The sequence below is a fragment of the Triplophysa dalaica genome, chromosome 17, assembly GCF_015846415.1.
Source record: "Triplophysa dalaica isolate WHDGS20190420 chromosome 17, ASM1584641v1, whole genome shotgun sequence".
NCBI classification, from domain to species: Eukaryota; Metazoa; Chordata; class Actinopteri; order Cypriniformes; family Nemacheilidae; genus Triplophysa; species Triplophysa dalaica.
Window position 1 is genome coordinate 11,808,299 of NC_079558.1, and position 18,605 is coordinate 11,826,903.

Below are 18,605 nucleotides of genomic sequence, written 5' to 3' on the forward strand. Positions count from 1 at the left end.
TCATCATGTTTTACTGCTGGCCGTAGTTCATCTTACTCAAGTTACATTACAAAAGATTTCAGTGAACCGGGTTTAGTTCATGAGCGCTTCCAAAACTAGGAAAAGGTGGGCATGTGTGGGTTGTGTTGCATTGAATGATTACAATCACTAACTATCCTGTCATAACAGAATGTTGTGGGTAAGTGTATATCACTCACTAAATGTATTCAGAAAATTCATGAAGGGAAGCGGTCACAACCCCAACTTCCTGTCAGATCAGACAGCATTAAAATTGGCTTGCCTGCGTGACTTTCTTTCCAAAAGCTTGTAATACCAAAGTCTGTCAGAAATTCTTTAGTTTATAGTGCAATGACCTGGGAGTAGGAGTAGACTTTTTATGTTTGCATTTTAGTGAACAAATACTTATAAGCAGATGAAGAATGTAAGTGAATAATGTTTAATGTCTCCAGAATGAATTTGAATTATTGATACCAAACTTCAAAATGCCAGTTGAAGAACTGAAAAATTCTTTTTTATGTCATTCTACACTTTAAAAGTGAATGTTACCAGTACTCTCATAGAAAGGTAAACAATCCATGAATCAGAATTGATATGTTAGAGGTAGCACATCTTCTACAGAATCACTCCCTCAGGAGCACTAAACATGAATATTTCACATGGGAAGCTTTCGATATCTATAAAAACCAGTCCACAGAGACATCAACTTGAAGCATTGTGACTCAGACCGAAGGCATAATAAAAATTCAATGCGAATATTTCCATAATGTCTGTTTATCTCCATTAAAATGCAGCAATGTAAAAGCACACAAGAGAACGCTGATAAAATCTCTCCACATATTCCTCTCACGGATATGGTGATGGCAGCAAAGAGTAACTCACGGCATTTCTCCTCAGCAGCTGGGAGGGGAGAAGCGTGCGCTCTCGATCTCCTCATTGAGCGTCGACTGCAGGAAGCTGCCTCAAGTGACAGTGAGCCTCCTTTTCATTGAAGACATGCTGTAAGTATTTAACTTCTTTCCTCATACATACACTGATCCTCAAGTCTGGCCACGAAATGTTCGACTTGATTTGGAGTAAAAAAAACGTTTGTGTATGTTTGAATTTGTGCTATAAATTTCTCGTAGAGAATTAAAGTTTTATTAGGCCTGTCTGTATTTTGATAGATGTTTGATTGTATTCATAATCATTTATTGTTTTTGGTTTGATGGCTGTTTGTGTTCTCTTTGATGAATAATGATGCTGCGTCTGACTGGAGGAACCAACGAAAACCATGTTGAAATACTTTTGTGTCAACTGTATTATCAACTGTGTTACAATGTAGTTTGTTGACAGATAGCCAGGGCAAGAATAGTCAAGTGCTTAAAAGAAGATCTTTTATAATGATCAAGCTGCACTTTTGAATATCATACATAATATCTTGTAACTCCATATTTTGTGATTCTTAATTTTTTTGTAATAAATTGTTATTATTAGTCACCCTTTATGTTTGTCACTGGGTTTTGCAAGTATCTAATCAATAACAAGTATTAAAAATTGTTTGTCAACTTTGACAACACAGTTTTTAATCACTTAAAAACATAGTTTTTTTTATAAATTTCCTAAAAATCAGCGAATTTGGACATAAGCGGTTTTGAAATGATATATGAGAATGAGTGCTAACCATGGCTGTTTACCACCTTAAGGCAAACTTTGATCTAAGTAATTTCTCTTTAAGAAAATTCATCAACCTACTCATTCAAAACATAACACAAAATTTATGTTTATGCAAACACAAAGAAGCGTAATTCAAGTATTATTTGTTATTTTCAAAGTTTTTTTACTTAATGTAGCCCTGTGAATTCAATTATAAAAAAATAAATAATAAACAATAATAATAATATAAATAATTTAATATAAACAACATATAAAAATATGAAATGACTAGAAGGTCAGTCAAGTTCAAGGTACATTCTGTCAGGTTGTATGTTTTCTGATTGCCATGCTTCTCCAGCTTTACAAAAATCTGTCTTCAACAATAGTTGCCACAAAAGTTTTTATATTGTTCTCAAGCCATAAACGAGTTCTGTGTAAGGTACTGAATTATAAGTCTATTTTATTTATACTTTAATGTTCTCTTGTCTTTTATTGTCTCAATGGAAATTAAAGTCAATGTGCTTTTGTAACAATCACTACAGTAACTTGTATGTGGAGAAACACAGAAAATCTGTATGTGAAGTAACATGTTCCGTGTCATGAAAAAACCTATAAAATCTGATAAATTCAGAGAACTCAAATAATTTTTGCCTTAAACCATTTAATCATTTGAGTAATTATTATGTAATTATTAATGTATTATGCACTTATCCTTATTGAAACCAGTAACCAATCAGCTGTATTATTTATTCTGCAATGCATGATGGGTGCAGCATAAAAATCTCATCCCACCATGCATTGCAGCACAAATTGAACAATATTTTTGTTTGTTACAACTGTTAAGTTTCATACACTGGTTACTGATGTCTGTGTGACACAGAAGTTTAAAACCTTCAAAACAACTTCATTTTATGACTTTTGAATAAATTTTATATTCCTGTTATAATGAAAGCAGTTTGGTCTAAAACTTGTAATGTTTTAGTGAAACAGAACACAATCAGTAAATATACCAACTCTTGACAGTCTGATTTCAGTTTATAGTTTCCTCTTCTGCCAAAATAACATTATAAACACATTTTTAAAATGGCCAAAGAAAAACTGTCAAAAAACCTTTAGGAAGCCAACTAAAGAAAACTCCACAATGGTGAATTTAAACTGAATTCAGTTAAACAATATTAACAAAGCCTGACTTCTATTAATTCTTAACACAAGTTGTTCTTGAAACATATTTAAGTTATGCTTCATATAGTATATGGCCTTGGCTGATTGCACATGTAACATGTGTAAGCGAAGTGCAGATGAAGGGCACCAAGTGATTTTCTCCATAGGAATTCACAAAGTCAAAAGGCCTATGTTTTGCGTTAATGTTCAAATCGATCAAACCATGAAACCACAAGGTGTTTTTATTGTAAAGCAGAAGTTGATGTTCATGAACATGCGATTATTGACTGAGAAATGGAGATAAATGTGGTTTAACCTGAACCTGCAGTCGGGATAAGCCCATCAGGGTAACCCTTTTAAAACACTTAAATAATGGGTAATGTAGAGGCACCCATTTGTTACATGTTTATTATTAATTTGTCAAAAAAACCTGTAGAAATGATTTGCTGCATCTGGATTACCACTTGTTATTAGTTTGAGAGGTTGTTTTCTGGTAATAAAGAACCTGCAAATGTTGCGCCTGCCCAATCAGAACCAAGCATTCCAACAAGCCATGTGATAACAAGCTTTAACGTACCTAAACAACGACCAAGTGAGCTCAAATGTTACTCGGCACAATGAGTGTTTATACATTTGAATGTATATATCCACGGTGAATAACAGATTTTTAAGTTTGGAATTGTGTCATACACACCCTTATGAAGATCATAAGCAGACATTTAGGAATTGTTAATGTGTGAGGTAAATGAATACATTAAAAATACGTTTATTACTCAAAGGTAACTCTGAGAATGTATGGATGTCTTGGTGAGGACAGTCAGGTCAGTAACAAGAAGATTCGTTGTTTATAGAAGTTGAAATGTTCTGAAGGAACGTATCTTTAGGGCTGATCCCAGGAGCCAGGCCTAATTAAAACCAAATGGTGGAAATTCACTTCAATAGAGCCAGAGATCTCTCTTTTATGTAGCTTGGCAAATTGCTCGCCTTTGTCAGCTGCAGTCGGTGGCTCATCCCTCCCTAACCTCTCTCCCATATTGCATTTGTGTGTGTTTCATTGACACTGTGAAGTCCTCCTTCTTTTTGAGGCCGAGCTAAGCAAACATGTTAGAAATGCCCCTGTCAGGTACAATGTGTTTTTGATTATCTTCTCTTTCAAGTGTTTGCTGCTTGCCCCATTGCCTTTGAGAAACATTACATCATTGAGCAGAGTGGCTCACAGTGAGAACAAAAGAAGTGCTCTGGTTTTCTATTTCTATTGTTCTACATCATAGGAACTTGATTACACATTTATAAAATTTAAGACAATGTAGGATTCTATATCTGAAGATTAAATACATGCATTCTGATGTCATTTCGCTTGTTATTGAGCTCCTGTTAGTATGCACCTGACCTGGTTCATATTGTGTGTTAGCGCGTTTGTATTTTATAGTGATATCAATTTATATCAACTTAAATTTGTTTAATATTTTTGGCCCAACTCTTTGTTAAACTTTAATAATTAAAGATTCATTGTCAATATTTCTCATACGATTTGATTACTGTACTATATGAAACAAGAAAAGCTATCAATCATAATAATAGCTGTTTTATAAATCAAAGAGGTTATAAATGGTTTACTTCTGTGTTCAGGAATGTATATAGCTTATATATAATTTATAATAACCAAAAAGCATAAATGTTTTGTCAACATGCCTCTAAACATTCTTCACATATAAATTTTTCATGGCTGAAAATACGGCAACACCAAACAAAACATTGTCATCCACCTTTGTAGCGATATCTGTGAATTTAACATTACAGAAATGACTTGTTAGGAACAAGTATAGATGTTAAAACCTCATCCTGTTGCACTTTATAAGATATACACATGTCAAACATCACCATGGTGAATTTATTATTTGGGGTGGCGGGATGTCATGGAACATGGAAAAGATCTTTCCAATCTAAAATATCTTTCTTCAAAAGCAGATACTATACATATCACACCACAGCAGTGGTATTTTATCTTCCACGATGTCTGGACACCTGGGATTTAACTCACTTTGGACAGTTTGTAAGCCGCAGTGTCACCGAAGCTGTGAAAGTCTCTTACAGGCAGGCAGCCAACAGTAGGTGCTGCTCTGTTTTAGCTGGGTGTCTGGTATTTATGTAAAATGCCCACCCTCCCAACCTCTATATTATACAATTTAGTTATTCATGCCGAGATTACTTAAATTCATTCATAATGACGTGTACTGTATAATTTAATATGAGTTTAAGTTCAACTTCATATACTTGCTGGGTAAAATATGAAAATCTACTGGGTTAAATCAGCCCATACATTTTTTTAACAATGGGTTAAAACAACTCAACATTTTGAGGATAGAGCATAGATTAATTTATAACCCAACTGTTGGGTTCATCTTTTCGATCCAACGCTGTGTTGAAAGTAATAAATAGTGTGTACTGTATTTTAAACATTTCCACTATTATTGGTCATAAAAGAAGAAACAGCATTGCTGATTAGAAACTTGAAATACTCAACCTCATTGCAAGGGACTTATACTCTAAAAAATGCTGGGTTATTGTCAACCCAAAAAGAGACAAACCCAACCGCCTGCTTAAATTATTATTTTCTATTTTGGAAACATAAATGGCATAAACAACCCAGCTTGGTTGTTTTGTAAACCAATGGTCATCCCTTTGTGTCCCAACACTGGGTTAAAAATTAGAACCCAGCATTTTTTTTTGAGTGTACGTCTGTACTGCTATTGCAATGAAATGAACTTGTTATTGAGAACAGTAAATCAAAATAAGGTAGAGTAATCATCTTAGTAACAGTGAATTGGAAATACTTCTAAATAAAAACTAATTTCATTAGATCCATTTAATAGTTTATGTTATAGTTTTGAGTACGTTTTGGGACAGCAACGTTAATGCAAATTTGTTCAAAACTAATTGTGAGTGTGCTGATTGAGAAAATATCACTACACCGACCATTCATAGTAACACATCGAGACCCTTAGATCATGGCCAAAAGAAGCCGCCTGCAGTGTTTAAATATTTGTGTGATCTAAACAGAGTTGATGATTCATAATACAAAAATGTGAATTGAATGATCGTTTACTCTTGTTTCTTCCTAAAATGAAAACGGAAAACAAAATACATTCTCCTTATACGCATAGCATCACAGAGTACATGATATCCATCCAAAAGAAACTAGGCAGAAATAGCCATTCTATTTTTGGCCATCCCTAGCACTTATTTTTAGAAAAAGTGACATAAAGTTACATTTTAAAACGATAAGGTTATTCCATTTTGTTTTTTGCTCTGCAGCTGTGATTCACGGGTATGTGATGACATAAGCCCAGTTATATGTATATTTTCTGGCAATTCTTGGGCTATTCACACAGTTAAGTCTAAATAAAACAACCTTTTTGAAGATGAAGTGTGTATATTCTCCACCTCTAGCATTGTCACAGTTCACCAAGGATGGAACAATGAGGAGGTTAGTAAAGTGAATATCTCTTTATTCATGCAAGTACATCACATCGTTATGATGATAACTCCTGAACTACACAGAGATAAATATAAGAGATAGCAGTGTCAAAGTCTTATCTGAAGTGTTTACACATCATCCACAACATCCATCCATGAGAGTTAAATAGCTCAGAAGAACTCAGATTCGAGAGGTATAGTCCAAAGGGTTTCTGAAGGAATCATCGAAGGGTAGTAACCTCGAGATCAGCCGATGAACGAGTGTGGGAAGTGAGTTTACATAGTGCTCTGGTGATTGAGGTCTGGAGGGAGAACTTGTTCTTGTTCATTCGGTACCGGGTCTGGTGAGTGAATTCTGGAAAGAGCATCCGCTCTGGTATTCTTGTGTCCGGGTCGATAGGTAATCATGAAGTTAAATCGCGTTAAGAAACAAGGCCCATCGTGCCTGTCTGGGATTCAAGCGTTTTGCTTCTCTGAGGTACTGCAGGTTCTTATGATCAGTAATGACTTCAAAGGGATGCTTTGCTCCCTCCAGCCAATGTCGCCCTTCTTCAAGGGCCAGCTTGATGGTCAGTAGTTCCCTGTTGCCAATGTCATCGTTCTGCTCCGCCGTGGATAATTTCTTTGAGAAGTACATGGGATGTAGAAAGGAGGACGTACCTCCTCACTGTGATAATACGGCTCCCACCACAGGAGAGGATGCGTTCACTTCTACGCAGTAGGGCTTGGTAGGGTCTGGATGGAGGAGAGTTGAAGCAGTGCTGAAGGTGTTATTTAGCTTCTGAAAGGCTTTAACCGCATTCGGTGTCCAGCAGATATGTTTGGGTCTTTGGTGAAGGAGGGAAGTGAGTGAAGCAGAGATTTCACTGTAACCTGATATGATTCAACGGTAGAAGTTTGCTAACCCCAAAAAGCGTTGGAGGTCTTTTATGGTTAGAGGTTGTGGCCAACTCTTTACTGCTTCTACTTGACTCCCATCCATTTGGATCCCTTCAGGGGTGATTACGTAGCCTAGGAACTGGATGGTAGGTTGATGGAACTCACATTTCTCAAGCTTCAGATATAGATGATGTTGACGGAGTCGGAGGAGTGCTTGTTGTATGTGCTTGACATGGTTAGAGAAGTTAGAGGAGTAAATGAGAATATCATCGATATAGATTATCACAAAGTGGTGTAGCATGTCACGGAAGATTTCATTCATGAAGTTCTGAAAGACTGAATGTGAGTTAGAAAGTCCGTACAGCATGACCTGGTATTCGTAGTGTCCAGATGGTGTATTGAACACGATTTTCCATTCGACGCGTGTTGGGCCTTTAGCATGAAACCTAAGCCCACGGATTCATCAAATATAGCCAGTTGTTGTTGAAGTTTGGGATTTAGGCCCCGGCAATATGCAGGGTGTAGGGCAATCTCATTCCAGACGCTGGATCCTGCGAGAGTTAGGAAGTGCACGGTGTACTCGTGGATTGTTTGCCTGGTTTGCCGTAATCTAAACAGTTCATCATGTAGGAGGAATGAGGGAGGAGGTTCTCACACCAAGCACATCTCTGAAATGTGAAACGAAAGTGTCAAGGGATCGAGTTACTGGACTTTTGGAGCTCCATAGGGATTCTGCCCACTGACCAGCTCTTCCGACCAGTAATGAAATGATGAACATGATCTTAGCATGGTTTCCACAAAACTGGCATTGGCATAATTGTATATACTGTAACAGGAATCCTTTACATTCCGATTCCTCACCTGAATATATTGTTGGTTTGGCCATGGGACAAGCAGAGGTAGATGCTATGATCACTGGGTTCCATTACAAAATTAACAAGGGTTGATCTTCTGTCACAGTTTACCAAGGATGGAACAAGGAGAAGGTTAGTATCTTAGTATAGGTTAGTATAGTCTCTATATTCATGAAAGTATATCAGATCGTTATGATAATAACTCCTGAACAACACAAAGATAAATGTAAGAGATGGCAGTGTCAAAGTCTTATCTGAAGTGTTCACAAGTCATCCACAATATCCATCCATGAGAGTTAAATAGCTCAAAGGAACTCCGATTCGAGAGGTATAGTCCAAAGGGTTTCTGAAGGAATCATCGAAGGGTAGTAACCTCAAGATCAGCGGATGAACGAGTGTGGGAAGTGTGTTTATATAGCGCTCTGGTGATTGGGGTTGAAGGTGAGTACCGGGTGGATCCGTGACAAGCATTGATAACTGATTTCTCGAGCACTCCTCATCTTACATTGGTTGCCAAACAAATAATTCTACCCAAACTCATCACATAGGTAGTGCTACTATACCTTATTTCCGGCCATTTTGTGTTATAGATTTTTCGAGTCTAGTTGTAGTCGTGTCCATGTGGACCTAATTGTTCTTACCTATAACCCCTGATTATACTGTCAATTTTTATGCTGCGTTTGTGCCATATAGTAATTACCATTGGTTTGAGATGGCAACACGTTATGTTCTACTCAAAGCTGTTGACCTCAGATTGGGGTTTATGTGTTTCTATAGCACTCAGAAAACTCCCAGTTTATAAAATGTAATTTCAAGCAGTTTTGAATTATTGGCTGTTATTAGCCTGTGTTTAATCCTGTTTTTTGGATCAAAGTCTGTTTTAGGTTAATAAAAGACTTACGTTTGGACCCTCGCTTAACTTTTGTTGCATGTTACAGACACCATTTTGCTGTTTTACCTACTTATAATTACCTATAAACTGCCAAAATGGTCAAATGTACCTGTTGTTGGTGTATATATGTAAAATCCCTCCCATTTTTGTAGCATTCCCAGGGATTCCCTCAGAATTTATATTTCGAATGACTCACTCACTTGTACTATTGTACTACAAATGTAGTGTTTCTAAACATTTGGATGTAATCATCCAGGGTTGAAATATCACAACAAGCATATTACTGCTATTAATAAGTACCCGTGATTAGGAAAGCAAGATGTTATCCGTTTAGTACCTTGACTGTGTATTGCAATGATCGCTATTTAGTGTTGAAACCTTAAAAGTTCTGATGCCAGTTAAAAATAAATGTCACTTAGAATTTATTATGGTAAGAATATAACAGTTTTTGCTTTCATAATAGAAGACAAAAGCAAAACTCAAAACTTATAACACAAAATTCTGCCTGTAAACACATTTACAGTCTGCAACAGCATCTGTCTTTTTTATTTGATTGTCACTAAAGTTTACTATTTGGTTTGTCATAAACACCATAATAAGTTTTTTTTTAAATTGCACCTCAAAGTATTTGATGCAAAACAACAGGGATAGTTCACTTAAAATTGAAATTCATCATCAAAAAGTCATGAATTACTATCTGTATAAATTTCTTTGTTTGGTTGAACACAAAGAAAGATGTTTGGGCAAATGTTCAGAACTAAAGATTTCTGGGGCACAATTGACTACAATAGGAGAAATTATTATTGTATTTTTGATCACAAAAGAAACTATTTTGATCAATTTAGGAAAACAAATTTTAATGGTTGTCAATGGTGCCCCTGAAACTTTCTTTGTATTAAACAGAACAAAGACATATACACTCATTTGGAACAACTTAAGGTTGAGGAATTCATGACAGAATTTTTTATTTTTGAGTGAAATATTTATTTAACATCTAGCACCCATTTTTGTTATCTTACAAATGCAGTTTACCTCATATATATCTGGAGTAGCTGAACGCTCCATCTACGTTCTAAATGTATGGTCTAGACAGATAAACTGCTTGTCGTCTCATGGACACACGTTGTTAAAAACTCAGCAGCGGTTGAGCCAATGTTGTTACAGTATGTCCATTATAACTAAATCCAAATGAAACGAGAGCCATAACCATGCTACTGTAGTTAGCTGTGTGACTCTCAACCGGTTAATGCTGGTTGATGTGTATGCTGGTGTTGCTCTGTGTTGAAAGTTTAAACGACCACTGTGCATATGGCCTAAGATGAGAAACTCAGACACAGCGAGGTTGTTCCAACAGAATCTAAAAGTGACTTAGTTGAATCATCATCGTGTGAAATTGAAGGCCTGTGGGACAAGTTTTTCTCTGAAACTTTGACCGAAGGGTCAAAGGCGTGTGATGTGCAAGACGCATGCAGAGAGTTTGTTTGTTGCTCTCAGTTTTGTAAAGTCTCCAGTGGCTTTGCACATCCTCAAGGGGTTTCTCTTTTTGAATAACTGCCCGTAAATTCCTAAGAGTTGAAGTAACAATATTGTTCTGCCTGAAGTGTCCTTGAATCTCCAACCGAGGACTCTGGAGTTCTGGGGGACAAGAATATTGATGAAAAGTAAAACCCAAAGAGTGACAAGTTTTTTGGAGTTATGGTGTTGGAGTTATATGGCTTTTTCTGTGAAGCTACTTTGATCAAATGCATTTGAGAAGCGAAAGAAAAACCTTTTTTGAGGTGTGAAACAAGGAATGACTTCAGATTTCATAGCAGGAACTTAAGCAGCAAGTTCATCTCACACTTGGGTGAGTCTGTGGACCCCATGGGCCTACCTCAAATTTCTTTTGAACACATCTCAACTCAACTCAACTTTATTTATGCAGCGCTTTTTACAATTTTCATTGTTACAAAGCAGCTGTACATGAGACACATTGAATACAAGTATGAATTCTAAAGCAGCCCCCCCAGCCAGGCAGATAGTGCAAAACGATATGCAAAACATCATTGCACAACTTCCATGTTTAGAAGGCCTAAACAGCTACCTATTCAAATTTTGAATTAACTTGACGGTTGGTGTACCTTGTACAGCATCTCCAAAACTGGAAACTTTTCTGGAAATGTCAAAAACATAGCTGTTCTCTTCAATACTTGTCACCGGTTATATACCCCAAAAAAAATACACAAACATGAAGGGTGAACTTATTTTTATTATTAAAACAATCCAAAAAATCTTCAAGTATGGTGATACTAGATTACTGATTTCTGATAAACGGCAACAATATGTACATTGAATGGCTTTAGCACTTATTGCTGTTATGGTATCTCAAATGCTGCATTGACAGAATGTGTGTCGCTGATTTGAGATGAGGTTTATGCAAAAAACAACCATGTCCCACTCACTTAGTATCTGTCCGCCTTTGGGCGCCACGCGATTAGTTTCAGGGGAACAGTTCAGAAGAATTGCGGCTTTTATGTGAACACCGATGAACTCAGACCTCATCTCAGTGGTTCACAAAGCCAACACAATTCACTTAGCATGCTCTTCAAACACAAAACCTTTTTTCAGTTTTTCATAAAGCAATGTCATGCAGGCATGACTGTGATTCAATGGATAATGAAAATATATAAATAGGGAGAAACGAAAGAGAAAAACCGTGTTTAAAACTATGCCAAAGACTTAAGACGCATATATGCATCCCTGTTTACTTATTTAAAAATGTCATGTACAAGAACAAGATTTCAGAACAAGAAAGGAAGTGTTGTTCAGAGTGATACAACAGCATCCCTATGCTTGTATCAGCACTCTAAAAATGTTTTCGTCCAATTAGACTTAGCGAACTAATTATAAAATAAATCCAAATATATTTGGAAGGGAAAGCACACGAGGACTATATGCTGTACAGAGATGTATTTCTTTTGCTGTCACAACTGAAGTCACATAATCTAAAACATTACACAGTTATAATGTAAAGTAGATAAAACACCATCTCAATACATGTATACAAAACATTTTTTCTTTTGCATCAGCATGACACTCGCAGTTTGACTTGACAACTTCCCCCTGTCTAAAGTGAAATATAGCTCTGACATTTCCCCTTTATCTCATTCCCTGAATACAGACACACACATACACACACACACACACACACACGCACACACACAACAACAGGCTGGATTAGATATGGCTGTATATTGAGGGAGTTTTTCGTCAGCATGATCCAAATCGTAAGTTTCATGCAATGGTTTATTCATTTGAAGCTTTGCTATTATCAGTGGTAAATCAGCCATGCATATTTTTGAAATCACATTTTGAATGGTCCTGTTTGCCCTTCGGGTTTTGGGTGGTGATATTGTTCTTTTTCAAATCGTGCTAGCACACAACGATCAACATGAAATATGAACTTCCATTATGCAGTTGCAGGACTCAATGGCAAAACATCTGTTTTCTTAGACTGCAGTGTATCAAGATGCAATCTCTTTCATGTGAGGCACTCAATAACAATTTACAGCCGCTTGAGTCTGACTCTGCAACATGAAGAAAAGACAACGCTATTACAGTGAGAACTAGCTCTCCGACTGCTTTGTCTGTGTGGTTTATATGCCTTAGGCGCTGATCCTGGATCTGTACCCCCACCACACATGTTTATACACTGAAGTTTGTTCATATGGCTTTTACTGAACCCTAAAATAACATCTTGAATCAAAACGTTCTTCTTTTATTTTCACAGATATGCAGATGCTCTTAACATCTTCAGAACTTCTTACAGAATGATGAGGAACCTTAGGTGATGTGGTCGTTGCTCCACCAGGACGTGTTGGGAAATCTCAGAATTAGACAACTTTAGAGCACTGCATTGACAGAACGAAGGAAAGCTGTCTGACCACAACACATTTGGTTCTTCTGAGGGATACATACATACTGTCCACCCCAGTATTCCCAACATGACAATACGAAACGCTTTTGTGGTTCCTTGAGACGTTTCAGGTATGGCTTTTTACGTATGGCTTATTCACTATAATCCAGAGGGCCTTTCATTAAGATCAATACCCAGCTTGTAGATATTAATTATACGTTAATACTTCTGGAGATGTGAGAATAGTTTTGGAGAAAAATTGTTTGTTGTCATTTCTGTTTAAAAGGTATGGCTCATGGCAAGATTTAAGACAGGGATTAAAATGAATTGTTCTCTTTTGAAAAAAAAAATACCTGAGAGTATTTTACAATTCTGTGAATAGTACAACATCTCTAACACATTCGTATTATTCCTACTCTCAACTCGTCAAATTATGAGGCTTGGTCACGTCCCATTTCAACGTATAGGGCGCCCGTTAGTGTCAGTTTTGGACGTGGGGGGGAGATGTGGAGGGGATTATGTTTCAGGTCAAGGCGCATCCAATTTCTTTCCTTTGTAAAGATATAAATATATATCATAAATATTTATGATTTCAAATATATCTTTTGGATTCTAATTAGAATATATGGTTGAAGAATTTATTAATATTTCACTGTATTTTAAGCAATTAGATATATAGCGTTAAAATTAGTGGTGGGCATAGATTAATTTCTTTTAATCTAGATTAATCTAGATTAATCTTGGAATTAATCTTGGAATTAATCTAGGTTAAAAAGGCTGATTTGAATTCATTCAGAATATGTGTGCTACCCAAATAATGACTAAAAGTAAGTCTTTGAGAACGGGTGTCTTAAACCAGGTGGCGCATTAAACCAGGGGCTCATCTCCTGTTTCCAAAATGCATCACAAACTGCTTGAGAAAGCTGTTCTACTTTGATAATTGGTGATGAAAATAAATTATGTTCAATAAGATGTACTTGTGTTTACTTCCGCATTAGCTAAGGGATGCTTTGCGTTTAGGTGGTACTTGAGACTGGAAGAGCTCCTACAGTACATTTACATTTAGTCATTTAGCAGACGCTTTTATCCAAAGCAACTTTCAAAGAGTTGGGGAGCAACAAGCGATATGTCATACAGGAGCCATAATACATAAGGTGCCAATACAAATTTACTGGTTTTAACTAAAGCTAGACCACTACCTGTTGAGACAAAGTTTTTTTTAAACCAATTCCGCATTGCACAAGGTGCAAACAACCTTAGTCTTGTCGATGTTTCCATTGGGAAGCTTCTTAAAAATAAATTTTCCCTGAAGCAAACCCGGCGGCTTCAAAACTGCATCCATGTTACGTCACGTTTGATGTGGTAATTTCACAGTAACGTTATGTTGTGTTCGGGTCAAGCGCGAGTGATTTACGTGTTAAATCAATGCAAAGACGCGATAGACCTACTTGCGGCGCGAATCGCGCGAATGAAGCCCTGGTCATGGGATGATGAGGCGGCGTGAATGACGCGTAATCGTTCTCGCCCGGTACAGTGCAATTCAGATAGGTATACATCCGCGCTAAAATATCAAGGTGAAATTCATCATAGCTTGCGTAGTATAGACCCAGCTCCCTACCCAACTTTGAGAATAGATTAACAGCGACATTTTTTTTATCGCGCGATAAAATTATCATGTTAACGCACCACGTTAACGCCGTTAACGTACATTTACATAAATAATAGAATACACCATGACTTGGTTAATTTGTATGAACTGTTCAAATAAAAAGAAAAACTGGAATGAATTAACATTTCGAAAAAAATTTAAGCTTCACAGTATAAATAAACGTTAAAATGCACTAGAAAGTTTTGTGATGGTACATGCTTATTTGAAAATGTTTTATAGGAAAACCTGTACAGGTATGAGAAGTTTCCAGCTTCTTTTATGCTACTTAAAAGTGTTGTTTGGCTAGTTAGTTTTTATTTTATGATGATTATTATTTTATTTAATCAAGGACAATACACATTAACAGTTAATGTAAATTTGCCAAATTGGCAAATGCGTTGTTCCAGTTTGATGCTATAAAAATAAGCAATCAAACATAATGTACACAATTTCAGAACTACATTCAGAACTCTTTACACAAGTTCACAATTTTAATTTGACAGCAACTACATTTTTAACATTCTAGGAAAGCTACAGTGACCCGGTTAATGCTTTAACTCTTTTAGTGCCATCGGAAGTCTGTTTCAGTCATGGGTTTCTCTAAAAACAAAACCATTTTGAAACTTAAAATCAAGGACTAAACCAACACTTTTACCTCAATTTATTTATTTATATCACTTACTGTTTCATTGATGTATAGACATTTCTGTTGGGAACCTCATCATTAGCATTTAATCAATACCCACTTCAAAAAGCGCAAGGATCAGTAAAAACATCGTTTTGTGTCAGAAAAGTGCGACACACTGACTTTTGGTGCAACCGGAAGATATGAAGCCAAAGGAGATCATGAATTGCCCACACTTTTCGCCGGTGTATTATACTTTCTGACTATAACTCACCCCACTTTTAACACCACTGCGTAGTCTTTAATAAAACAAGCATATTGGTTATCATTAACATAACTGTAAGTCATATTGTGACTGTTGGCATATTTAATTGTATCGAACTAGCCAGCTTCACAAACGTTAGTTTGTGTATTGAATCAATACACGAGGGAGAAAGGGAGAGACAACTTATACTACAATGTTCATAATTGTTTTAGATGATAAGAGATGAGAACTCCTTACAAGCCTTGTGAAAGTTAGGCTAGAGACACTGCCAGCGAAATATAGGTGCCACAGGTGCTTGATAAAACTGCACAAATTTTCATTGTTAATTATTATAGTTAACTATCAATGTCAACAATAGACACAACTTACACTCATAAGTGTGACCCAGTGTGTGAAAAATCTAGTTATTAGTGACGAGCATCAGAGTCTGATTTTAACCATTTATTTCAATATGATTTACTGTAAGTCTTTGACATGGCCTTAGTCAAACTAAATCAAAATCTTAAGTTTATACTTTCACAAGATATTCTTAACATTATGTAGCTGCCCTGCTGAAAAAAAAAATCCTAAATTTTTTTGAGCTTTGTGACTCTGAAAGTTTGCAGATGTTCTCAGTCCTTTCACTGGAAACACAGTTGTGTACTTATTGCATTTCCATATACAGTTTGGGTTTTCCTATTTATCATGCATATTTCCGTGAAGGGCTTTCGTAGTTTGTGTTCAGTGCCCATAAAGCGCAAACATGTGTGCCTGATTTTTCCAGCAATCTGCAATTACTGAAATCTAATATTGAGAATAATCATGTGCCTCAATTCGGAGTTGTCTGATTACTCTATTAAACAGTTTGCATTGGGAGGATTTGTCAGGTGGATTTTATGTTTTTGGATCTTTAATATACATTTTTACCTGCATGTTATTTAGCTTTTTAGTACTGACCACTACAGTAGTTGGAATGTTTTTTGTTCGTTTAATATAAACAGAATATGCCATTTTTTATGGTTGAAGTATGTCATTTTTCTGCAAAATTATTCATGACAAAATATGAAAATAGATTTTCATAATGCATAATGAATCAACTTTAACTTAAAATGATAGTTCACCCAAAAATGAGAGTTCTTTTAACATTAACTAACTCTCATGTCACTCCAAAACTTTCTTTCTACTGGAGAACACAGGAGATTATATCTAGAAGAACATTGCTAAACAACCAACATTGGTCCCCATTAACTTCTATTGTTTGGACACAAAAGCACTCACATTTCGCATAATATCTTTTCTGTGTTCCAAAGAATTAATAGTCATATAAAGGATTTGAATGATATAAGGTTGAATAAATGCCAGCATTTAACCATCAACAGAATCATAGTCTTTTGAACATGCTGAAACCTGCTGAATATGTACTCAGATCATGGTATTGGCATAGTTAAAGATTAACTAAACAAGTCACTTTCACATTCTTCCAATTCATAGCTGTATATAAAGATAGAGTCCTGCCAGCCCACTCCATAACTTTGTTCATATTAGTTCATATCTGTTTATTTGAATCAGCATTATCTTTAAGTGGAAACAATAGTCAAATGCATTGTTTTGCATTTTAAGACCTAGATATAATATCTAATGTAACCAGATGCAAAACATCAGCAAAACATGTTTTGCAAAACATCATAAATAGTTTACAACAAAGATTTGTTTAATTGCTCTGACCTCAGACCTGTCGACTATCCATGACTCATTATACCTCTACATTTTCTGGCAGCTCTAGATCTGAAATACAATGTCCAGTGCTGACCACTAGGATTAATAACTGTTATGGCAACAAATGACCTCATGGTCCAGTGGCTTAGATGATATTTCCTGTTGAACGCCACTTGGTTCTTTTGTGACCACAGTTATGGCTGAGAGATATGAAAGGATTATTGAACTGTTCTGTTAAACTGGTTTCTAAACACGCCATATCTCAGAGTAAAAAAGGATACAGTTCAAAGAAAAGAGCTTAAGGTTATCATTAAGAAGTATACACATTATAAAGAAGACAAGTCAAGTTGTCAAATTTGTAACTCCAGCAATTTTTTCCAGGGTAGAACATCCTTGGCTATTAAAGTTTTGCCCAGGACAAAGATACAGTTCCCTTGAGAAAACTACATCGGGCAAGTTGTCATGATTGATCCTAAACAAACAGTCTATTATTTGGACGATTGAAACAAATTTGAAGCAAACATAGTTCATAATGTTAATGGTAAATGACAAACCTTTGTTTTTTTCCAATAAAATAGCAATTGATCAATTTGACATTTTATACCTTTTCAAGAATCCACCTTCGTTATTTGACTTATTCATGAATGTATGCCACTGTATTTTTCTTTTGGATGGCAAAATTAACAAAAAATAGTTGAATATATGTGTGCTTTAAAGATCCACGGAAGTACTTAGAAATCCACAGGCTATATATTCCAGCTCCCATGTCATCAAATGGCATCTCAATGTGAAGGATCCCTCAGATTGATGTCCTTCCATTTGGCCTCTTATTAAGGATACATGAAGTGTTGATATGTGGTCTTCCGAATCAAAATGTTAATATATGATCCTCATGTACTGTATTGCAGTAATTTAATGTTTTTACTATATAGTTTATTAGCATTTCTGTGGTGGTCCATTACATTATTTCTCTCTTCTAAGTTTGGGGTTGGGCACGTGGGGACAGGATTAGACCTAACCAATCACCTTCCAACATGGACCATAAAAGATCGCCACTTACCCCTTTCTATGTCCGCAGTCGAAGCAACAGTGATTCGAGGACACAGCGTTTGGTTTGAGAAGCACCATTTATTTTAAATGCTTATGTTCTATATGTAAATTCTGTAAAAAAAGAACGTAATGAATCAATGTTTACAAATGTACTACTTATAATCTTGGTTATCGCAAAGATGCATATTAACATTTGTGTGACATTATGTTGCTACCCGATTCATGTAAACACTGGCTGTCATCAGAGTGGTTTAGAAAAAATTCAAAACACCATTTTGTGGTCATTTCCCACTAAACTGTTTGGTAGCTCTTATCACATGGGAACAAGCGTGCTTATCTGATGATATCAGCCTATGCAAGCAAGAGCATAGTTTCCAAAGTGTTCCAAATGTCAGCTTTTTTTAAGTCTGTGAATTTTTAGGATACTTTCGAGACCAAAAAACACGGCTTTAGCAGATGCTCAGCCCTGAAATGATAAAAATCTCATTTCTCAAACCTGACTTTACTGTCCATGCCAACATTATCAGCCGCT

General features: G+C 36.1%; 1 protein-coding gene across 10 annotated transcripts in view; it reads left to right on the top strand.

The window, feature by feature from the left end:
- Positions 1-905: 905 nt before the first annotated feature.
- Positions 906-18,605, top strand: part of myocd (myocardin) — a 123,330-nt gene continuing 105,630 nt past the window's right edge. For 9 of the 10 annotated variants that reach the window (XM_056771759.1, XM_056771764.1, XM_056771762.1 and 6 more), the window contains exons 1-2: positions 906-998; positions 12,665-12,921. The gene's annotated coding sequence lies outside the window, so the exon portion shown is untranslated. Of the gene's footprint in view, positions 999-12,052; positions 12,162-12,664; positions 12,922-18,605 lie in introns of those variants that run through there. The other variant, XM_056771760.1, reaches the window with a different exon arrangement.